Source organism: Gossypium hirsutum, chromosome D01 (genome assembly GCF_007990345.1).
Source record: "Gossypium hirsutum isolate 1008001.06 chromosome D01, Gossypium_hirsutum_v2.1, whole genome shotgun sequence".
Taxonomy (NCBI): Eukaryota; Viridiplantae; Streptophyta; class Magnoliopsida; order Malvales; family Malvaceae; genus Gossypium; species Gossypium hirsutum.
In genome coordinates this window covers 56,551,364-56,576,512 of record NC_053437.1, presented here as the reverse complement: position 1 = coordinate 56,576,512, position 25,149 = coordinate 56,551,364, and the positions used below count along the sequence as shown (strand labels likewise).

The window sequence follows — 25,149 nt, the reverse complement described above, 5'->3', positions numbered from 1 at the left end:
ACTGAAACCTAAGAAAAGGGAACGAATAAAATGCAAATGCAGGCCCAAAAAAGAAATAAAACGGCCTAAAAGTAACGAAAGTAAGAAACAAAATTAAAAAATGAGAAACCTAATCCAATCACTGTCAATAGCTGGTCTCCATTAGAGGTGCTCATGGGCCGGGCGGCCTGGCCTAGCCCGACGGCCCACCCGAAATATGGGAGGGTTTGAGTAAAAATATAAGCCCGAAATATGGGCTTGAGCAAAAAAATGAGGCCCATTTAGAAAACGGGCCCGGCCCGAATATAATAAATATATATATTTTTATTTTTTAAATTTTAAAATATTTTTATTTTTTAAATTTTAAAATATTTTTAAAATACTTTTTTAAAATTTTTTTATTTTTAAATTAAATTTTTAGTGTTTTATTTAAAAAATGGGCCGGCTCGGGCTTAGGAATATTTTCCTGGGCCAGGCCTAGACAAAATCTCAGGCCCATATTTTGGGCCGGGCCAGGCCCGAGCCTAGGATACGGGCTGAAATTTTTTTGTGGGCCCGGCCCAAGCCCGACCCATGAGCACCTCTAGTCTCCATCAATTGTTGTCTTTTCAGATCTCTATACTAGCCCTTTAATCGATAGCTAGTTTCAAAAAAATCTTCCATTTATACTATCTTTTTTTTGTTGTAGACCTTTTATGGAAATCTCTTCAATCTAGGTGTCTCGGCCATCTTTCCTCTTGTTCTCATTGATTGTGGACAATAGCTGCTCCCTCCAAGTACTGTTCTTCTCTTTTTCTTAATGCTTCTTTCCCTAGTTCGTGGGCATGACCAATTCCTGATCTTTGAACAAACTGGAAATTGATTTCTTGAAAATGTTTTTTTTTCTACTTTGAATGTCTCGAATAATCTCCCCAATAATTGATTTGTCTAACATTGTTGATTTACATTTCTTAATGACTATTCTTGAATCCCCTATAATGTCTACTGAGTTAAAACCCATTGAGATCCCTAATTTCACGGCTTGTAAACCTGCATGTGCCTCTGTCATGAACGGATACGAGATTATAGAATGTAGGACTGTCTTTGAGGCTAAAATCTTGCCCATCACTCCCCAAACCACCAGACCCGAAGTCGATCTGGAAGATCTTCCATCGAAAGTTGCGTCGAATAAATAGCTATTCTCATGTTCCTTTTGTGTTGTGTATGTCTTCTACCACCATTTGAGGTAAGCGGTCTTTCTTCCAGCCCATCTATCTCTGCCATGTAACTTTGAATTCGTTTCGATAAATCCCTTCCTCACGTGGTTTAAAATCTGCCATACCTCTATTGTTGTAGGGCATTGCCGAAAAAATGATTGTTATCCTCTTCAGCATTTCGACACCGAAGACAAGAAACATTTGTAGCCACTCTATTGGATCTGAGATTTGTTAGAGTAGGGATAAAGTTCCAGGAAATACACCATATGGTGATTGTAATTTTTGAAGGAAGAAGTAAATTCCATAGCTTTCTGTAAAAGTTTTTAATTTCGACCTGTACTAAATTAGCACTAGGATCCAAGTTAGCCTCTTGTAATAGTTTGTAAGCGCTTCTGACTAAAAATTCGCCGGACTGTTCTCCTCATCAGACTTGAAAATCATCGTGTTCAGCTTCCGCCGAAGGGATCTACAAAACCTTCTGTGCAATGTCCGCTTGAAAGGTATTGACTATTAAATATGTCTTCAATTTCTAATTGAAGCATCAATTAAGTCCGAAACTAACTTGATTTCTGCATTGTTGGATCTAATATTGATTCTATCTGTATCAACTCTTGGTACCCACAGATCATTCCAAACAGAGATTTGATCCCCCTACCGACTCTCCAGCATAGACCGTTTTTTAGTAACCCTTTTGCTGCCCAAACGCTCCTCCAGGTAAGCGAAGGTAAATTCCCTATCTGTGCATTAATAAAGTCTGAATTCGGGTAGTATTTAGCTTTTAAAACCCTTGCTAACAAAGAATTCAGAAAATTAATGAGTCGCCAACCTTGCTTGGCTAATAAAGCAATATTAAATTGCCCAAGATTTTGAAATCCCAAACCACCATTTTCTTTTACGGTACAAATATCCCTCCAAGCACACCAATGAATGTCCATTTTGCCACAATCCTTTTGCCACCAAAATCTCACAATAATGCTATCTAGATCCGCACACAAGGATTTAGCTAGTAAAAAATAGGCCATTGTATACGTCGGTATTGCTTGAAGAATAGCCTTAATGAAAACTTCTTTCCCAGCTTGAGAGAGATACCGAATACTCCAGTTGTCAATCTGCTGTTTAAGCCTGTCCTTTAAGTTTTGAAATGACTCTTTTTTCCTTCTGCCCACCATATTAGGCAATTCAAGATAACGTTTTAGGTCATTTGAACTACGAACACCGAGTATGCGAGTAACCAATTGTCTTTCTTCCTCCTGTGTGTTATTTCTAAAGAAAACGATTGAGTTGTCGAAATTGACACACTGACCCGAAAAGGTTCCATGCTCGCATAAAATTGCTTTCAGTAAAAGAGCTCCTCTTTCAGTTGACTCTCCAAACAAAATACAATCATCTTTAAATAACAAATGCGATACTTGTGGGCCCCTTCTGCTAGCCTTAACCCCTTACAATTGTCCTTCTCTTAGTGTCAGTCTCATAAGGCAAGATAAGCCCTCTCCACATATCAAAAATAAAAATAGGCTCAAGGGATCACCTTGTCTTAGTCCTCTCGTTGGTCGAAAGTTCTCTCCAATGTGACCATTAAAGACGACTGAATAAGATGTTGTGGATACACATGTCATAATAGATTCAATCCAGCTAGGGTCAAAACCCATTCGCACCATCATTTCCTGTACAAAATTCCATTCAACTCTATCCTACGTCTTACTCATTTCAAGTTTTATCGCTATAAACCCCTTTTTTCCTAATTTCTTCTGTTTTAGAGTGTGTAAAATTTCATATGCCAACAAAACATTATCTGAAATTAACCTTCCTGGCTCAAAAGCACCCTGTGCACCATCAATGTACTTTTCCAAAACTTCCTTAAATTGATTAGCAATAACCTTTGCCATTAGTTTATAAAGAACATTGCATAAACTAATGGGTTGAAAATGAGTAACATTGGTAGATTAGCTCTTTTAGGAAGAAGCACAATATGAGTAGTGTTAATTGAACTAACCTCTACACCTCCGTTCAAATGTTGTAAACAAAAGCATGTGACCTCTTTCCTAATGATATGCAAACACTTTTAATAAAATAAAACTGGAAATTCGTCTCCACCAAGTGCTTTTGTGAGCCCCATTCCAGTAAGCGCCTCCCAAATCTCTTCCTTTGTATATTGCACCGTGAGTCTTTAATTATCCTCCTCGCAAACACAACGGTCAATATCAATGTCCCTTTTCCCCAGTCAAAAATAAATTTTAAAAATAAGATCTAGCAATTTCTTCCATGTCTTGTGTATTTTACGTTTCCCTTCTAGCCGTATTCTGCAATTTCCGAATACAAGTTTTTCGTCGTCGTTGTGTTGCTTGATAATGAAAAATGGTTGTATTCCTATCCCCAAATTTCAGCCAATTAACTCGAGCTCTTTGCACCCAGTAACGTTCATACTTCTCAATCTCAAAATTCAATTGAAGCTTCGCATCAATCAGCTCTGCTAAATTATTATCATTCCTTTAAGCTTCCATCAACTGTGACAGTTTGGAGGATAAAAACTCCTTTTGTTTTCTAGATTGACATATGCGTGCAACCCATCTCTCCAAACCCTTTGTTAAACTTTCCAATTTCTGCAATAAATCTCCTATTTCCATTTCCCATCCGAATTTAATTTCACCATCTAATGACTCCTCCAAAACCCACCAAGCCTCAAATTTAAATATTTTCCTACTCCTCCAGTTGTCGTCTCTTTTTGTGGTAACTAAAAGAGGACAATAGTTAGAGAAAGAATGCACTAGATGATGAATTGTAGCTTCAGAAAACATAGACATCCAATTCTCGTTAGCCACACCTCTATCCAAATGCTCTTGGATATTTGTTTCTGACAAATTTCCTCTCTCCCAAGTGAAGCAATTACCAGAATAACCCACATCCATCATGTGACAATCTTCCAGAACATTTCGAAATTCCATTATTCTTTCATCCCTAGGCAACCCATTTTCTTTTCAAAACCATACATGGTTTCATTGAAATCTCTGCAAACTAACCAAGGGAGTTCCTCATTGCTACAAAGACTTTTCAAAAGATTCCATGATTCATCCTTATCCTGTGCATAAGGAGAGCCATAAAAGCCTTTATATCTCTATTTTTTCCCGTCATCAGGATCTTCAATTATCACGTCTATGTGCCTTTTTGAAAAATTCTGAAGCATGATAGTAGTATCACCTCTCCAAGCCAAACACAAACCTCCTCTAGATCTATTAGGGTCTACATCAATGCCATTAGCAAAACCACAACTTCTTTGCACTCTTTCCATCTGAATCTTCTTTATCTTTGTCTCCATAAAGAAGACCATCTGGGGATTATATTTCTTCAGCGTATGTCGAAGTCTCCAAACTGTCTGTGGATTCCCCAAACCACGAACATTCCAACTTAAAATTTTCATTGCGTTCAGTCCCTTTGCCTTTCGGCAGCCGCCAATGATAAAAAAATTATTGTCCTACATTCTCCTATTCCTTACCATTACAATATTGACCACTTCTCTCGTTATCGAATCTTCGATCTCCCCCTAGGTCTCTTTTTTCCTTCCTCTCCAATTAACACCCCTTCTTCCAAATTGTGCTCTATTGCAGAGTGGACCTGTTTGGCCAATAAATGTTTCCACCTTGTGAGGAAGAGGACAAATTCCCTTCCAAGTTGATCTCCAGGACAAGATCGATGGCAGTTCCATATCCCAAATTATTTCTCGTTCCCCATGGTCTGCATTTTGAAATGCGGTTACCATTAATACTTCCATCTGGATCACCTTCTCCATCTTCGCATAACCAAACACTGTTCATTGCCAAACTCTTTTGGACTGCGCTCACAAAGACAAATCCCAACCCATTACAACCACTTCTACCCCTAACGCCATTTTTACCTCACAAAATGAGTCATTGTGACCCAACCAACCATAATAGAAACAAAAAAGAGTCAATCTTTCATAATTAAACTTGACGTATGAACAATTCCCGAAGAACATAACCTGTTTTTTCCTCTTTAATGGGTGACGAACATCCAATTGAACTCTGATTCGCATGAAATTCCTATTTCCTTTCCCCAGATCTGAGCCATCATACTCCAGGAATTTTCCTAAGAAATCACCTAATTACCTTGCCAAATTTTCAGAAAAGAATCCCGTTGGAATATCATAAATTTGCACCCAGAAAGGTGTAAAAATTAAAGGGATTTTCAATGTGTAGAACCAGTAAGTGATTATTAAAAGTCCATGGTGAGCCCTTCAAAACTCTTTCTATGTCCATGACATGAAAAAATTGAAACAAAAATCGTTTTTCTCCTAAATCTCATATCTGAACGCCCGTAACAGGATGCCATAAATTCACCATGGTGTTTCTCATTGCTGGAAAGAGAATAACGCTGACTGTTAGAAAACATCCCACCAGTCGAAAAACTCTTTCTACCGTTTTCGTACTCAGCTTAATTTCTGCTTGTAAGACTGCATCTTCTTCTTCATTAAGCGTTAATTCAGCAAATTCATTTTCCATAATTGCAGGCCAGAGATTAAACCCCGTTGGACATACTATTCTGAAGGATTAAAGAAGTTTTGATAAGCGGCAGCCGCCTATACGAGTTGTGAACAAAAGAACCAGAAAACTTAAAAACATGCCAGAGAGACAGACAATTGCGTGCTAGGTGCTAGGGTAGCAGACTTTTACGTGTTATTATTGTGAATCGTAATTTTGAAATTTTAATAAATTAAATAAAATAAAGCTCTAAGAAAACGGAGACCATTAGATGGCCCTCGCTTAATTAACAAAGTTAAATGTGATGTTTTTAATTATTAAGGTTCAGAGATTTATTCTTATTTTAAGAACTATTTACTTATTAATTTATTTGAAAGTACTTTTCATCTAATTTTTAAGAAATGAGTTTTTTTAGAGAGTTAATAGAGAATCATCCGATGATTGTGATTGCTAACTATTTTATTCATCAAAAGGTTGAAGTAAAAATTAGTATTTTTTTATTGTGTTTGATAACCTTAAATTTAAAAAATTAAGTATTAAACTGAATTTATATTATAAAACTATTTGACACATTAATAAAAGTTAGTTGCACAAAAATAATTATTTTATTTGATAATAGTAAATGTTGATTTTATATTTATTATTTTATAAATTTAACCTTATTAATATGGTATTATTTATTTTATTGTGAATAATTTTGGATAAATTTTGTTGATACAATAGTTTTGAAATTTTTGAATGCATCCTTACTTAATTCCACAAGTTGGAATCAGATTCCAATCCCTTGAAACCGAATAATGTTTTCTTTGTTTCTTTTAATTTCGAATCGTAATTTTATACTTTATATTCATTTTCTTAAATTGAGCTTTTCAGATTTGGTTTGCAATTCCAATACGTAATCCATTCTTTTGGAAATAGAATTGTGTTTTACTCTAAGAATTGAGTCTTGAGTCTTGGTTTCTGCATCATTTATGTTAGAATATATGGTGTGAAGAGCTTAGCAAATATATATGGTGTGAAGGAAGGTGTGTCGTGTCTTGTGCCAACATAAGAACCACACTTGCTAACTACAAATTGATGTTTTAGCTGGTAATTCTCTATTATTGTATTTTCCACTTTCTTTCCGTATAAAAATTTTTCTTCTTATCTCTAGGTACAAGCAAATTGTTAAGGAATAAGCTTGTTGAGCTTAGGCTAGCAGTTAGGCAGTTAAAACAACTGGAATTAGTTTGTTAAGCAGTTAGTTGTTAGCTGTTAATCAAGTTAGGTAATTCTCTTATTCAATTAGAAAACCAGTTGAGTCAGCTAGGAGCCAGTGTTAGTGCTGAAAATCAGCTGCTTCACTAATTATTCTTGTATAAATAACAAAGACTCGGTCCTTATGGATTATTAGAGTCTATTTATTAAAACAAGTAGACCATTTTCTTTTTCTTGCTTCTTTCATTTTTGTTTTAGCTCTTTTCTTCTGTTGATCGAGTGCTTCTAACATGGCACCAATGCCAGTATTTTTTTGCTGTGTACAGTGGTAATTTGTTCATTAGAAGGTTCACTTTAAGGGGAAGTAGTTGTAGATTCAAGAAGTGGTCTTTATGACACCAGAGGTGGTTTCCGGGAATGAAGGCAGTGAACATCAGTCTTCCAATAATGATGAGCAGGTGCATTCTCTTCATATAGAACCAGGGTCATGTTCTTGTGTAGTCGGTAAGCGAATTCAGCAGTTTCCAGAACATGAAACTGTTTAATTGAGTGAAATCAAATAATGCTGATTCTTGAAGGTTATAATTTGCAAGGATATGTTCTTGGCTTTGTTAGTTGATAGGGATGGCAAGTAAGTAGATAATCCTAATTTTCTATCAAGATGAGTTCTTGGATTTGTTGGATCTGGTGCCGTGAATATAATATATTCATTTGTAAAATGGTAAAATTTTCGAATAGATTGAATAATAAAATAAATTCATGTATTACATTAATATAATTTGTATGATTGTCCTCGTATGGTTTTTGCACGCAAAGCAAAATGGAAGCAAATGTGCTCATTGGTTGTCTAACGTTTAAACAAATACTATGCAGTATTATGTGGCTGGATCCTAATATGAAAAGACAACTTGTATAAGTAGACGAACCTAAACATGTCCTCAGTCTAATCAGAAACAAGCAAACCGATTGAAATAATAATATGTCATCTATCAGGTCCAATTATGGAGATGCTTTGTCTTGGGCATCGGAGCGGGTGACTCTCAGAAGATAGAGACATGGATGTGACTGATTGGACTAACAATACATCGAATAGGACCCAAGAAGAATAGATCATGAATCCGTTTATGGATTTATTCCCTTGTGACGTTCATAGTGTGTCATACCTAAATCTTGAGTGGATGACGGGCTATGTATGCGTGACTCGTACACATTGATGTAAGTAAAAGTCTGAGTTCGAATAAATGAGGAACTGAAAGCTGGTGCGTTGGGTGTATGACTTCTGCAGTATGTAGCATCAATAACAACAGTGGAATTCATAGCCCGAGATGTGGGTAAATGATATCCTCTCATTGGCATTACATAGTTGATGAAAACTAAACGTGGCCACGGGTCATTCGTCTTTGTGATAAATGCTTGAATACTAATAACACTCTAGAATAACGTATTTTTATGTATTAATTATGTATTTATTCTGAGTATGATCCTGCTAATTTGAGGCAAAAGCAAAATTAAGAGCCAAAAACGTGAATTTAGAGATAAAATGGGTCAATGTGCGACACAAGGAAAACTTGCTGCCAAAAGTGCAAGCATGGAGGAAATAAGGGTTGAAATGCAAAAAGAAGAGATTTTATTCTATCATACTCTATTTTAATTAGGATAATTAATATTAAGATAATTATTAAGGATTATTTAATTTTAGGATTTTATTTTATTTATCTTTATTTATCTTCAATTAAATGTATTTATCTTTTGGGAGTTTAAGTAGGATTAGATTATCTCCCCTAGCACTATAAATAGGGGGTGAAGTGACTCAAAAGGATCCATATTTTTCTGAAAACACTCTCTCACCAAAAGTCTAAGCTTTTGTTCTTCTCATATTTTCTTTCAATAAAATCTCCATTTTTATTATATTTATTTTCTTTTCCACCACAACCATGAGCCACTAAACCCATCTAGCCAAAATTTGTCGATATTCCCCAAAAAGGGTTCTTGAGGCTTAGAGTCCGTACTTAGCCTCATCGTTGAGTATTCATCATTTTTCCGCATTACGGGGCTGACGCTTCTGTCTATGTCCCTTAAGAAGTAAGCTTTTCAACGTATACAAAGGCGGTCGCTTTGTATGTTTTGAGAAGGTTGTACAGTCAGTTCGTTAGCTTACTGCATCAGAGGTTGGCGAGCCTAAGAGACAAAATGGCATGGGATTCGCCATTGAGAAACGTTGATCTAGCATAATACGATCCCACCGAAACGATTGTTGGCTAGAGTCAGGTTTCACTAAATTGTAACTCTAAATCCTTGGAGCTGGTGGTCGTAGGCGTCCTCTTCCACTATAACTGGCTTATTCGGTTTTGGAAGGATCATCTAAAAGCCGTGGATTGAACCCAAGGCGAAACGAGGCAACTGGAGGCTGGAATCTCCCATAAGAATTTGCTTTCTCTCAACTCTATTTTTAATTTCTCGAATCTTTGATTCAATATTCTTAGTTCTGTTTTTATTTTATTTTTCATTTCTAGATCCAAACCTTTAATTCTGTTATTTTCTTATTTTTTCCAGGAACGTAGGTTTTCTTGGGCAAGATTCTGCCTGAGATTTCACAGAACAAGACATTGTGCAAATCCAGTCCCTGAGGATTTGACCTTACTTCCCTTTTACTATTTTTTTCATTATTTATTAGGGATAGGATATTTTTTGTGCTTTCAACGACCGCATCAAATACTATTTGATAGTATTTGACTTTTCATGAAGGAAGATATAATGGTTACCATGAGATAAAATAGGATAATATTTGGAGAACGGATATTATCCCAAAGAGAACAAGGGTATCCTATGAGGGTAACACACTTATGAAAATGTCAATGGATGAACACTAATCAAGTTGCTTTCGTAATGGTATGTCGTTGGGGAGAGCTCAGTCACGATACTATAGTGGAATGACTTCGTGACTAAATGAGTTTATAATTAGTTGCATATGTCCAATCGGTCCCTCCACTAATTAGTTTAAACCGAAAATGAATTACGTGTTGAATGAAAATGAACAAAAAGAATAAAAATGGAGAAATGGAAAACATTCAGGAAATTATTATGGTTTTCTCCAAAATAAAAATAAGAATGGAGAAAATAGAATCATTTGGAAATAAATTTGGTTTTCTCAAAATGGAAATGAAAATGAAAATGAAAATGAGAAATGAATTCATTTACAAATGAACAAGGATTTCTCAAAAATGATCGGAAGATTGAGTTTATATTTTTGAGTTATTTTAAAGCCCGAAAATGAAAATAAATCGTACGGTCAAAGTGAACAAGTTGATTGGTGAAATATTAAATATATTTTCTCAAAAATTTTATCAGGGGTAAAATCGTCATAATTTTATTGAGGGTAAAATTGTGATGAGAAAGTTATTTAATATAAATATTGAAGTTTATTTTAGAAAATAGAAAAACATATATCGGGTTGGATCAAATTATAAAGTATTGGATTAAAAGTCTAAGAAGTACTTGTAATTAGACTCGATATGGAAGAGGCCCAAAACTCTAGTATACTTAACTAGGGTTGTCGCCCCGTACATCTTAGTAGAAATCAGATTTCGTTTTTCTAGTTGAAATAAATTTATCTAGTTCAATAAGGATTCTACCTTCTCTCCATATAAATAGATGGCATCAGTAGGGCTCTTTATAGAACTTTCAAATATCATTATTCTGCCCAAACATAGAGATTTTTGTTCTCTAAGAATTAAATATATTTTCCAGGATAACAATTATATCAGTTTCTATTTTAGAAGAGAATTTTTTTTTCATCCCTAAAAAAAATTATTTCTAGTTTCTGTGTTTCATTCGATTTGATCAAGCCCAGACTCTAGGAAATTCATGGAATCAGAATAGCGAAGAATATCATTTAGTTGAAAGACAAAAACGGCAATGACCTGTCTATCCAAAACACATGTACAATTTTAGTCTAGGATTTATTGCTATAAATATAACAAATCGGGTCGATTTTCAAAATTTGTATTTTTTGATGTGCAAGAAAATCGTTTTCAAACTGAATTTTTTCCAACAGGTTTCACAAGCTCAACGAGTACCTTGTTGCTACAAGTTTTGTTTTGTCCAAGTCAGATGCTTCTCTTTTCATTAAAAGGTCAAATGATATGGTGTTTATGTTTTGGTCTATATAGATGACATATTTGTCACTGGAAATCAACAACCATGTGTGGATACATTTGTTCAATCTCTAGATGCACAATTTTCTCTCAAAGACTTGGGAAAACTCGATTACTTCTTAGGAATTGAGGTGACTTATACACCTAATGGATTGTTTCTTAGTCAAAGGAAGTACATGCTATAATTGTCGAGGAGAAGTCATATGGACCAGTTTAAGGATACTCCTACTCCTATGATCACCTCGTGTAACTTGTCTGCTCATGTTAGGAGTCCTATAGACAATGAATCATAACATAGGAGCATAGTAGGGGCCTTGCAGTACATAGTTATTACCAAGCCTAATATTGCCTTTTTTGTTAACAGGGTGTGTCAGTTCATGCACAAGCCTCTTGATCAGCATTTCAAAGTTGTCAAACGTACCCTAGGGCACTTTCAAGCCACCTTGGATTATGGGATATTTCTTACTGTAGCATATTGTTTGTCTCTTCTTGGTTACTCATATGTTAATTGGGGAACTAATCCATATGACAGGCGTTCCACATCAGGCTTCTGCATTTTTCTAACTGGCAATCCTGTTTCTTAGGGCTCTGAGAACAAATAGGTGGTTTCTCGGTCCACTATAGAGGTTGAATACAAGATTTTAGCTCATGCCACTACAGAAATCACTTGGCTAGAATCTTTGTTAGCTAAGTTACAAGTTCAAGTTGTAGATAAAGTAGTTGTATGGTCTGATAACTCAGGTGTTGTTGCAGTATCAACAAATCCATTCATACACTATAAGTTTAAACATGTAGAACTTGACTTATTTTTTGTTCGAGAGAGGTGGTAGCTGAGAAATTAATTATTGGTCATGTTCCAGCTCAGGACCAGGTAGCAGATGTGCTCACCAAGCCTTTCTCAGCTAGATTTTTCACCAAGTCCAGGACACAGGTTAAAGTTGTTAGCAGAGATGAGCAATTGCAGGGTAGTAGTTGATACGAGCAACTAGATAGGTGAATGTTAAGGAATCAGCTTGTTGAGCTTAGGCTAGTAGTTAGGCAGTTAGCAATTAAAGCAACTGCAGTTAGTTTGTTAAGTTTTTAGCTGTTAGTTAAGTTAGGTAATTCCGTTATTCAGTTAATGAATCAGTTAAGTTAGCTAGGATCAAGTGTTAGTGCTAAAAATTAGCTGTTTCACTAACTATTCTTGTATAAATAACAAAGACTCAGTTCTTATAAATTATTAGAGTCTATTCAATAAAACAAGTAGACCATTTTCTTTTTTCTTGCTTCTTTCATTTCTGTTTCTACTTTTTTCTTTTGTTAATCGAGTGCTTCTAACATAAATTTAAAGATTCTTCAAACATCCACACAAGAATAGTGGGTTTAGTGAATTTTTAAGTTTGTCAGGTTTTACGTAGAAAATCATCTCAACTTTTCTAGAAAATCCTAAATTTGTCATGTGTTCAATTTTTAGATTAGAATCTATGTTCTACTAATGTGAGTTCATGGATAACAAAGAATATCAATTAGTGTAAAGATCAAAGAGATCAAACTATGGTTTGAGTTTATCAAAAAGCTCAAGAACCTTCCTAGAAGACCTTCCATTTTGAGCATCTCACTGCAACTTCAATAGAGATGACCTTTTTTTGTCTAATTTATTGCACTAAAAATCATGACTCAAATGATATCCATTAAGTCCATGAACTAAAATAACATGATTTTCTTATGAGTATTATGTGAAAATAGTAAGTCGATATGACATTGCACATGTGATTATATGTTTGTCGGATAAGATTTGGGAATAGCAAAATTTAACTTAACAAAATTAATAACTAATATTTGATCACTATTAAAATTTAAAAATTTAAAAAGCATAAGACAAAATATAATCAAATTAAAGTATAAGAATAAATCTATTACTTATACATTGAAAAATAATTAATAACACCTTTTTAACTTCTTTTTAACAATTTCTTTTTTAAATTTAAAATATCGAATACACATAAAAATTACCCACCATAAATAAATAAATAAAACTGAACTAACTTGTTGTAAACTAATGCTGACAAGAAGTTGGACAAACCTATATAATACAAAATCAATGTACAAAACTATTGTTGGTTTCTCACATTAAGACAGGCGACTTTTGAGTGACAATATTTTTAATGTTGGCCTCATATAATAATTCATGTGCAAGAAGTTAAGATAATTCAATAGCCGCCTTATTAAAAAAAAACATCCCAATACTTAATTTCCAACTTGTCAAATTGAGAAGTCAAGCATATGATGTGATAAAAATCTCCATACGTTAGAGTAAGTTAGGAGTTTGAATCCTAATATTTATCTTTTTTCTTTCTTATCCATTCTATTTAAACTAATACGGTAAAGAGAAATACTAATAATCTATCATTCACCATCATACCAAAAATATAATATGTACATCCTTCCAATCATACTTCATCACACATTGACAAATTTGTATTGGAAATGAGCTTTCTTTAGGCCTTGTCAATTTTCCTTTTGTTCTTGTCTTATGTAATAATAGGATCGGCTGAGCAGTGTGGAAGGCAAGCAGGTGGGGCTCTTTGTCCCAGAGGTCTATGTTGTAGCCAATTTGGTTGGTGTGGCAACACTGCTGACTACTACACAGTTCCTGGTTGCCAAAGTTAGTGCAGCGTGGCCCTGCCCCTAGGCATGGTAGGCTAACCAATCTTATATCAAGAGAGACGTTTGATTAGATGCTTTTGCATGGGAACGATCGGGCTTGTCTTACCCGTGGCTTCTATACATATGATGCTTCCATTGCTGCTACAAGTTCTTTTCCTGCTTTTGCTACAACTGGTGACCAAGCTACTCGCAAGAGGGAAATAGCTACTTTCTTGGCCCAAACTGCCCATGAAACTACTGGTCGGAGAGGATGGGCTGCACTGGATGGTCCTTATGCATGGGGATATTACTACAATAAGGAATTGAATGTTGAATAAAAGTTAAATGAAAGGTCAAGAGTTATGTTTTTTAATAGGTTTAAATTAGCAGTTTTTTTAGGAGAATGAAAGGTCAAGAGTCATTAGTTTATGGCTATTATTAGATTTTAATATTTTCAGTTTTTGTTTTAAAATGCAGACTATAGTCTATAAATAGTTTGTAAGTATTTGATATATAAAATGAACAATTTTACAATTTGGTATCCGAGCTATGGAGAGTGTGACCAGTAATATGCCGCTACCTCGACTAACAAAGGTGAACTACGAGAATTGGAGCATCCAAATGAAAGCTCTTCTCGGGTCTCAAGATGGTTGGGAGGTGGTCCAAGAAGGTTTCGTAGAACTGACAACTACTGCGGGATATATGACGGCTCAAAACAAGGCATTGAAAGAAAAGCGATCAAAAGATAAAGCGACATTGTACATGTTATTCCGAGTTTTCGACAAGTCGAGCTTTGAGAAGATTGCAAGTGCGACAACTTCAAAAGAAGCATGGGACATTTTAGTGAAAGTGTACAAATGAGCCGACTGAGTTAAACAAGTCTGCCTTCAAACTCGTTACGGTGAGTTAGAAGGCATGAAGATGAAGGAATCGGAAGGTGTCTCCGACTACATCACGCGTGTTCAAATCGTGGTGAACCAACTCAACCGAAATGGAGAAGCGTTAACCAATACACGAGTTGTGGAAAATATTTTGAGGTCGTTAACTGGCAGTTTTGAGAATGTTATATGTGCCATAAAAGAGTCAAAGGATCTAGCAACGCTCATAGTGGATGAACTCGTCGGTTCTCTCGAGGCACATAAACAACGTAAGAAGAAGACGAAAGAGGAGACACTCGAGCAAGCATTTCAAACCAAGGCATCAATCAAAGATGAAAAGGTTCTCTATTCTCAAAGCTTTCGAGGTAGAGGACGTGGTTGTTGAGATCGAGGAAATGGTCATGGTGGAAAAGTCACGGTTAAGAAGGGCATTATGAGGAGAAGGAGCAATCAAACCAACAAAATTGGCGTGAAGAAGACGTGGTCGTGGAAGAGGCGGATGGTCGAATTATTCCAACATAGAGTGCTACAACTATGGCAAATATGGTCACTATGCCAAAGATTGTAACTCTGATAAGTGTTACAATTGTGGTAAGGCGGGGCATTTCATGAAATAATGTCGCGTCTCGAAAAAGGTGAAAGAGACAACCAATCTAACCACGAAAAATGAGGAGGCGAAAGAAGGTTTTCTCTTGATGACACACAATGAAGTCAACACCAACAACATGGTGTGGTACCTTGACACGGGTGCAAGCAACCATATGTGTGGGAATAAGCACCTATTCAAAGAGATGCGAAAGATTGAAACGGGACATGTGTCGTTTGGAGATGCGTCGAAGGTTAAGGTAAAAGGCCAAAGTACCATTTGTTATGTACAAAAGGATGGGTTAGTTGGGTCAATCCAAGATGTGTATTACGTACTAAACCTCAAGAGCAACATTTTGAGTATGGGCAACTCTTGGAAAAAGGTTATTCAGTACTTATGAAAGACCTAGTGTTAACTTGAAAGATAAGCAAGGGCGTTTGGTCGCTCGAGTTGAAATGGGGAGAAATCGCATGTACAAGTTAAATTTGAGAAGCGCTCGAGAAAAATGTTTGCGAGTCTACGTTGAAGACAAGGCATCGCTGTGGCATCTCCATTTTGGCCACCTACATTATGGTGGTCTAAACGATTTGGCGAAGAAGAACATGGTGCACGGGATACCAGACATAAACTACGAGGGAAAATTTTGTGAAAAATGTGTGCTCGGTAAGCATACGAGAAATTCATTTCAAAAGAAGGCAGAATATCGGGCTAAGCAACTTCTCGAATTAATTCATACCGACATATGTGGACCAATCACCCTTGAATCTTTTAGCGGTAAAAGGTATTTCATTTCTTTTATCGATGATTTCTCACGAAAAACTTGGGCTTATTTTTTGAAAGAAAAATTTGAGGCATTTGAGGTGTTCAAAAAGTTCAAAGTGATGGTGGAAAAAGTAACTAGTAGACACATCAAATCTGTACGATCCAATAGAGGTGACCAGTATACTTTGACGGCTTTCATGGAGTATTGTGAGCAGCAAGGCATAAGACGATTCCTAACCGCACCGTACTCTCCCCAACAAAACGGTGCGGCCAAGAGAAAGAACCGGACTGTTCTCGACATGGTTCGGTCAATGCTCAAAAGCAAGAAGATGCCAAAGGAATTTTGGGTAGAAGCCATGCAATGTGCCATCTATGTGTAAAATCGATGTCCACATACGAAGTTGGATGATTAAACACCACAAGAGGCATGGAGCGGACAAAAGCCAACAGTTTCTCATTTCAAAGCATCTAGTAGTGAGGCCTATGCACACGTTCCGGATCAACGAATAACGAAGCTCGAAGACAAAAGTAAAAGGTTTATTTTTATTGGGTATGATGAGAAAACAAAAGAATATAAGCTACTCCACCCGATAAGCAAGAAGGTTGTGGTAAGTTGTGATGTACAATTTAATGAAGCAAGCGAGTGGGATTGGAATAACTCAACGGAGGTTATCATAAAAAATGAAGTTTCATCAACCGCTACACCAACAATCATACCGACAAATCCTGAAACTACCGAAGATGAAGATGAACCGCAACAACCCAAAATACGAAGTTTGCAAGATTTGTATGATTCAACAAACGAGGTACATATTGTATGTCTTTTGGCAGATTCCGAGAATATGAGTTTTGAAGAGGCGGTGTGAGGCAAGAAGTGGCAAACTGCCATGGACGAGGAGATTAAAGCAATTGACCGCAACAACACATGGGAGTTAACGGAATTGTCGAAAGGAAGTCAGCCCATTGTTGTGAAGTGGGTGTTCAAAAGAAAGATGAATGCTCAAGGCGAGTTAGAACGGTACAAGGCGCGACTTGTTGCAAAAGGATACAAGCAAAAGGAGGGAATCGATTATGACAAGGTATTTGCTCCCGTTGCAAGAATGGAGACAATCCGATTGTTGTTTGCACAAGCAGCTCAATTTAAATGGCCGATATTTCAAATGGATGTCAAGTCGGCATTCTTGAATGGTGTGCTTGAAGAAGAAGTCTACACCGAACAACCACCAGAGTACATGAAAAATAGAGAAGAGAATAAGGTAATTGAAGAAGGCGCTTTACAGGTTGAAGCAAGCACCCGGGCATGGAATACTCGTATGGATACATACTTCAAGAAGAACAAGTTCAAACAATGTCCCTATGAACATGCCCTTTACGTGAAGGAGAATAGAGGAAATATGTTATTTGTTGCTCTTTATGTCGATGACCTCATTTTTATGGGGAAAATGGAGAGATGATACTAGATTTTAATAGCACAATGACACAGGAATTTGAGATGATAGATTTGGGTTTAATGAAGTTTTTCCTTGGTTTGGAGGTAAGATAAGAAGAGACAAGTATTTTTGTGTCATAGGAGGCATATGCAAAGGAAATTTTGAAAAAGTACAAGATGGCATATTGCAACCCGGTATCAACACCAATGGAACCAGGTGTAAAACTCTCAAAATTCGATGAAGGAGAACGAGTCGACGCGAGCAAATACCGAAGTTTGGTGGGAAGCCTTCACTATATCACTTGCACAAGGCCTGACATTTAGCTAAGTGTTGGCATTGTAAGTCGGTTCATGGAAGAGCCGGTTTATTCACATTGGAAGGCGTTGAAGCGAATCCTATAGTACATCCAAGGAACGGTGTCACTCGGGTTATTCTATTCAAATATGGAAGATTACAAGTTGATTGGGTACTCTGACAGTGATTGGTTCGGAGACTTAGATGATCGAAAAAGTACATCGGGATATGTGTTCTTTATGGGTAACACGACGTTTACTTGGCTTTCAAAGAAGCAACCAATTGTGACACTCTCGACATGTGAAGCTGAATATGTGGCAACATCTTGGTGTGTGTGTCATGTTATATGGCTCAGAAATTTGTTGGGCAAGTTGGAGCAACAATAACTCGGTGCAACTGAGATACGAGTTGACAATAAATCAGCGATTAAGTTGGAAAAGAACCCAGCGAATCATGAGAGAAGCAAACACATTGACATTCGCTTTCATTTCATCCGAGATCATGTAAAGGAAGTGTGAAATTAGTGCACGTGGCAAGTCGGGACCAAGTCGCGGATATCTTCACGAAACTGCTACCGATGGTACTTTTCGACAACTACAAGAAAATAATCGGCATGAAGGATGGCAAAAGCATTTAAGTTTACGGGGGAGTTTTGTTGAATAAACGTTAAATGAAAGGTCAAGAGTTATGTTTTTTAATGAGTTTAAATTAGCAGGTTTTTTTTAGGAGAATGAAAGATTAAGAGTCATTGGTTTATGGCTATCATTAGATTTTAATATTTTCATTTTTTGTTTTAAAGGGCAGACTATAGTCTATAAATAGTTTGTAAGTATTTGATACATAAAATGAACAATTTTACATTGAACCCTACTTCTTTTTGCGCTTCGGATCCAAACAATCCTTGTGCTCCTCGTAAACAATATTTTGGCCGGGGTCCCATACAACTTTCTTAGTAACTGCATTATCTTTCACCGTTCGTTTCTTCTCCTGAAATGCTATATTTATGGTCAGGTGTCGAAATTGTAATGATTAATCAACTTTGTATTTCAGGAACTTCAACTATGGACCGTGTGGAAGAGCCATAGGGGTTGACTTGTTAAACAACCCAGACCTGCTAACCAGTGATCCTACAATTTCCTTCAAGTCAGCGTTCTGGTTTTGGATGACTGCACAATCGCCAAAGCCATCTTGCCATAGCGTGATCATCGGAGCACGGTCACCCTCTAGTAGCGATCAGGCAGCAGGGCGGGTTCCAGGGTATGGTGTGACCACAAATATTAGCAATGGAGGCGTTGAATGTGGTAAGGGTAGGAATCCGGAGGTAGAGGACCGTATTGGGTTCTATAAGAGGTACTGTGACATGCTTGGAATCAGCTATGGTAACAATCTCGACTGCTACAACCAGAGGCCTTTTGGAAATGGCGTCTTGGTGAACTCAATGTAGTTTTTTGTCTCGAATGAAATTACTAAACCTGCAAATTAATATATTTAAGCTTCTTCTGTATGTATCACAACAGTGAACTGATCCAACTTTGTTGTATTTGCTATGACACTGTTCCTTTATTTAGTCTTTGAAAGAATAATAAAATGGGTGGTTTCTTTATCTATTCCATCATTTTTAAAATCCTGAGAGAACATTCTAGAAGATCAAATATGTTGATGCAAGGTTGTATAGAAAGGAGAGAAGGATCTGAGGAGAAGGTTACCGGAGAAGTTCACAATAAGTTATTGGGTGGAGAGCCTGAGAATGAGAGGAAGCAGAGTCCTTAGCATGTTAAGGACAGATGTCATGCTTTCGGTGCTCATGAAATGAATCCTGTGATCCTGTTGCCATATGTTAAGACTTAACTTCCAGGCAACATGTTATTTTACCGAAGCTTTTTAATCTTCATAATAATAAGTCAGACATGCTTTACGCATAGTGAGTAATGCGTGGCGAGGTTCCTGTCACTAGTGAGATGATAAGCCTTGTAGACATAGACTAATTGCTGTGTTAATCATCTTGTATCTATATTTCCCGAGTTTTTAACTATTTCCTACATCAAGATATTTCACCCAACCTTGGGAAGACTTGTAAGCTTACATCATCAGCAACGATCATATCTGATCCAAAACTATATTGCTAATGAGTTCAATTAATTTTGCCAATAAAAATCTTACCTACTCCAAAAAAGAAAACATTTTTTTTTGTTATGAATTTGTAAAAAGAATATGATATAAGAAATATGTAGATCAGTAAAACAGAATTTTGAAAAAATAATAATAATTCTAATAAAGAAAATTTTAGTAAGAATTATCTTGAGTTTCCAATCTAAGATTTTAGTAATGATTTATTGAATTCAAACACCTACTTCAATAATTAAATGAATAACACTCCTTTCATTTGAATTATTTTTTCTTAAATCTTTAAGGATAGATTGAAAATTTAAAGTTAATAATGGTATAAAAAATCCTTGTATTTCCAAAATATCCATTTTCACACATGTATTTTGTATCTTTAATCATTTTACCCTTATTATTTATTAACCTTTGACCAAATGGGTAAGGCATGTATGTCTTATTTTCTATAGAAACACTTTTTTCTCAAAATTAAAATTTTTAAAATATAAAAATTTTATAAATTCATTAAATTAAATAAAAATTTATATAGATATATTTTTTTTTATTTTCTGTTCACGTTTTCTTAATAAATAGTATATATTGTTAAATTATCTTTTCTTTTATAAAGAAGATCAAAACAAACTCAATTTTAATATATTATATTAACAGAATAATTGAACAAAAAAGAAAATGCAAAATTAAACCCGGGGAATTTAATCACGTGTAAGTCTTATCCATTTAAGAGCCAACACAATTGCATCTAAAATACAAAACAATAATTATCACTTACATATCAAATAATCCCTTCTTTGATTTAAGAACCATGTAACCCAGAAATTCTTGAATTTAAGAATCATGGAACTCCTAAATTTATTTATTGGCGGATGAGAAATCTATTATATCTTCATAAAAACCCAGAACAATTACATCTATATTTCAATTTCAAAATAACCAAAACAATGTTTCAAAAAAATTAAAAAAACAAAACCCGGAACAATAATATCCATTTTTAAAGAGGAAGTTTTGTGAAGAAGACATAGGAATAATCTAAAAACGCTTGTGTTAAGGGATAGAAATTGGCTGAAAAGTCTTTTATTTCTGTTATGGTTTTAATTGTTTGAGTGTTTGTTATGGTTAGTTGATAAAACGCAGTATTTAGGACATTAGTTTAATGAAACAGTGAGTATCGACTATAAAGGGGTGAATCGGGGCATTTTTGGAATAGAGTTAATATCAGTTTTAATGAAACACTGAATTTCATTATAACAGTTGGCTAAAACGGTTATTAAACAAATTCTCACTAGCTGACCTCTCCATCCATGCTTTTACCCGTAGAAGTTATGAATTATACAATTATTTTCTCTCTTTCTCTTCTTCGCTTCCCTTGAATTTCTTTGCTCTTTTATTTTCTGGAAATACTTTCTTAACAAAGGTATCAGAGCAAGGCAGTTCTCAAGGTCGGGGATGGTGTCTCTACTTGCTTACAAAAGGAGGTGACTCGTTTGTAGCAGGAGGTAGCCAAACTTCACTCTTTGTTTTTGATACTTATATATATTTAATGAAATAATCATAAAGATGATTCAAGGTGAGAAATGTAATTGAATTATAAGATATTATACGATTTGTATATCGAGTCTGGATGAACATAGGATATGATACAATTTGTATGTCAATAGGTTATATTGCGCACTATACAGGTCTGACTTGAGATGAGATGATGATTCCTAATTTATTCTTATCCACTGAATATACTGGAGTCTAGCATTTGTTGTAGACTATCGTGTTATATTTACAATGTTTTTGGCGTCTTATCGGGGGTGGATGTAAAGCCTTTGGGTTTGGCACTTGGTGCCGAGGTGTGTTCTCAGTTGGTTTGGCTCATTGGAGCATTTTGGTGTGTTTCGGTCGATAATCGCATATCCATATATGTTATATGTTCATCTGCAAATTTTAAATGGTTAAATGACTTGCGTATTGAATTGTATAAATGTTTGCTTGAATTTTCAATAGCATATCGTGACTTGATATTGATTGAACAGATTATACAACTTGTATATTTGTATAACTCGCCATTGATTGATTGTGGTTGACAGGACTAATGTCTATTAACATTGCTATTAAATGATTTATTATGTTTATTCGGTAAGTTTTATCGTTTTAACCTGTGAACTTACTAAGCTTATTAAAGCTTACTCGTGTTAATTTCCTGTTTCCTTGTAAATAACATTTTGCAGAATCGGGCAATTGGATCAACACAAATATCACACTATCCAAATAATTTTTGGTAGATTTTGAAAACGTTTAATTTCTAAGATATGTGGCATGTAATAGGAGTATCTCGTATATGTTTTAAGTACGTACTACAAGTGGTATGTTTTATACTTGTGTGATGAATGTATGTTTTTAGTTAATAATGTGTTTGTTCATGCTTTGGTATGAAAATCTAAATATGGTGTGGAACATGTCATGTAATAGGTGAATTGTAATTCTGTTGGTTACTTGTTACTTGTGAAGTTTGTTAAAATTTAATGATGTTTGTCTTTGAATGGATATTAGTAAATGTGAATATATTTTTGGTTTTGGTATGTATATGTTTTGGGAATTGTTTGATATATTTGGATTAAATTATATGGAAGTGTTTGAGTGTGGCAATTTGAATTATGTATTAAAGGGAATGGTGATTTTGGTGTAAGTTATTAAAGGTGTTTGAGAACTTTGAATGCAATTACTTTGGTTTGAAATGTGATTTTGGTTTGGTTATTGAATTGTGGTGTCAATGAGGGCACATTGGTTAAGCATTTAAGATGGATGCTTTAACATGTTTTGGGCTTGTTTAATTGTGTTTTGAGTAGGTTTAATTTATGGAAATTGGGTTGCTTGATGTCCAAGTATCCATGTTTTGGTAAACACGAATTGAAGGTAAAAATAGTAGCACACGGCCTGGGACACGAGCTGTCATACGGCCGAGTGCCATACACGGCCACCCCACACGTCCGTGTGTCATTGTTGTTTTAGGTGCAGGTTTCACACGGTCTGAGGCATAGTCTGCGACACAGTCGTGTGTCTCAAGTCACTATGAAACATGGTCTGGCACACGGCCTACGACATGGACGTATTACCCAATATTGAATGCACACACAGTTTGGTACACGATCTACGACACGACCATATAGCCTTATTTTGAATACCCATTCGGGGTAGGACACGATAGTGTGTCAATACTTCGAATACACACACAGTCTAGGCTATGTCACACGGTCGTGTGACCTCTGTTTTCTAATTTTTCCAAATTTTTATGTTTTGTTTCAAAATGACCTCTGATTGTTTCCAAATTATTTTTAGGGCCCCGTAGGCTTGATTTAGGGTCTATAAATGTATTTCTACCTTGATTTCTATGAGCTATTGAATGTTATTATTTAATTTACATAATCGTTTATGTTCGAAGTTAATTGATCTGAATTGTACTGTAATACTCTATAACCCTAATTCGACGACGGAAACAGGTTAGGGACGTTACACACCAGGTAGGGTCTTAGGAAAGAAAGGTGAGCCAAATTTGACCGCTAAAAAATCAAACATTTCCTAGCCAAAGCCAATCCTTGACATACACCTTCTCATTATCACACTTCTCATAGTAATCGAATAACCTAAAGAAGTAAATAGAACAATACAACACATGTATTTTCTCATTACCACACTTCTTATATTTTTAATCGATCAACTGTGGGCCATCTCATATATATATATCACAATTATAACATTACATAATATAAATATTATAAACAATTATAAAACAGATATATAAGGATATAAGAAATTAAAATAAAATTGTCAGTCAAGGTTTCCCTTGTTCTATTTTTAGAAAATAAATGGAAAAAAATTAAATTACATAGTTTTCTGCCACAAGGCATCACTTGGATTTTCAACCGTCATCACTCCTTCTTCTCCTCATCATGGACTTCTTTTGAAAAAATTACATTTAAGTCCTATTTCCAATTCCGACTTACAAGAATTCTATGAATTTAAAAAAAAAATAGCCTTACGTGGAGATGATAGTCCCCTGTCTATTTCCTAAAAACTACAACCTCGGCAATAAAAAATGATTATATAACAAATATATAATATCGCATATATTTTCATATATAATTCAAAATATGCATGAGATCTAAAGAATGTCAGTTTCTATGTAATCAAATTATTCAAGAAGAAGAGAATTTTATTTTGATTATCTGTTTATACTTATAGATAGATTACAACCTGACTCTGATACCAATTTTAGAAAATTCATGTTTGGAAACCGCAGCGAAAAATAAATTTAGGGAAAACAGAGTTTTAAATTTTTTTTCCAAAATAAGATCTTGGTTATGATATCTAAAGTAATAAACACTTAATCAAAATTATACATTTTTTATTTGTCTAGGATGAGCGTTTCGACCAAGTAATCTTCTCAGCTATCATCAAGCTTACGTCTGTCGAGTTTGGTCTCGCTTTGAATCAGAAAATTTTTCACAAATATTATCAGTGGGGTAATTTCAAATTTTCTCTAAACTTTTGGGTCAAGTTGTAAATAAAAAAATATCTCTAGAATTTATTTGAAATAGTCTCTTCAGGGAATTTTCTCTCTATAACTATTCATTGAATTCAAGTGTGTGAAAACTAATGACCGAAGGCTCTCTTTATATAAGGAGACTCTAGAGAGTTCAACTATGATTAAACTAAATATTAAATTAAATTTAATATTAAGATAATCACTTTAGTATTAAATTAATAATACTATTAAGATAAGTATTAAATTTAATTTAATATTAAACTATTAAAATACTATTATTTTTAGAATAGTTAATCTGAAATCAAATTCTCGGGTAGAGACCTAATAGGACTATAACTCTTCCACTGCTCAACCACCGAAGACCAACCTCCACCAGCCACCGGAACACTGTCGCAGCCGTCGGCACCACTGTGTCCGGTGATGTAGGTGCAACACCTTACGACACCCCAAGATGGTCCGACTACTGTCAATTCTGTCCAAGTCAACGATGACTAACTGATCTGGTCTAGCCACCGGTTGGACTGTCGGCCTAGTTTCACATACCGACCTGATTCAACCAACTTTTGGGTCTTGGTCTCAGTTTTGGGCTCCCCAGCCCAATTTACAATCTTAGGTCCAATTTTTAAGTTCATTGAGCCAATTGTCTGACTTGAAAATTAATTTCTAAAAATATCATATTATTTTTAATTAAATTGATTAATTTAAATTTACTTGATCAAAATTAATTTTCTAAAAATCACTTTGATTTTTCAAATTAATTTTTCAAGAAAATTCTTCAATCAAATTCTCTAGTTGAACAATTCTCACGAACACCTAATTTAATTCCACGTCAAATAAATCGACTCAATTAAATTATTTCCAAAGTCGTAGAATTTTCTTCTGATTCAAATGTCGCCCGATCGA

General features: G+C 35.2%; 1 long non-coding RNA gene and 1 pseudogene across 2 annotated transcripts; both read left to right on the top strand.

The window, feature by feature from the left end:
• The first annotated feature begins 603 nt into the window (after positions 1-603).
• On the top strand, positions 604-6,033 carry LOC107921330 (uncharacterized). 2 transcript variants are annotated; one of them, XR_001691020.2, is made up of 4 exons: positions 604-1,204; positions 1,315-1,675; positions 1,800-1,889; positions 5,698-6,033. It is a non-coding gene; the product is annotated as an uncharacterized lncRNA (long non-coding RNA). The 2 variants fall into 2 exon arrangements; XR_001691019.2 differs by having other exon boundaries at positions 613-1,204; positions 1,800-1,899.
• A 1,224-nt stretch (positions 6,034-7,257) lies between these two features.
• Positions 7,258-19,204, top strand: LOC107921548 (endochitinase 2-like; annotated as a pseudogene).
• The last annotated feature ends 5,945 nt before the right edge of the window (positions 19,205-25,149 follow it).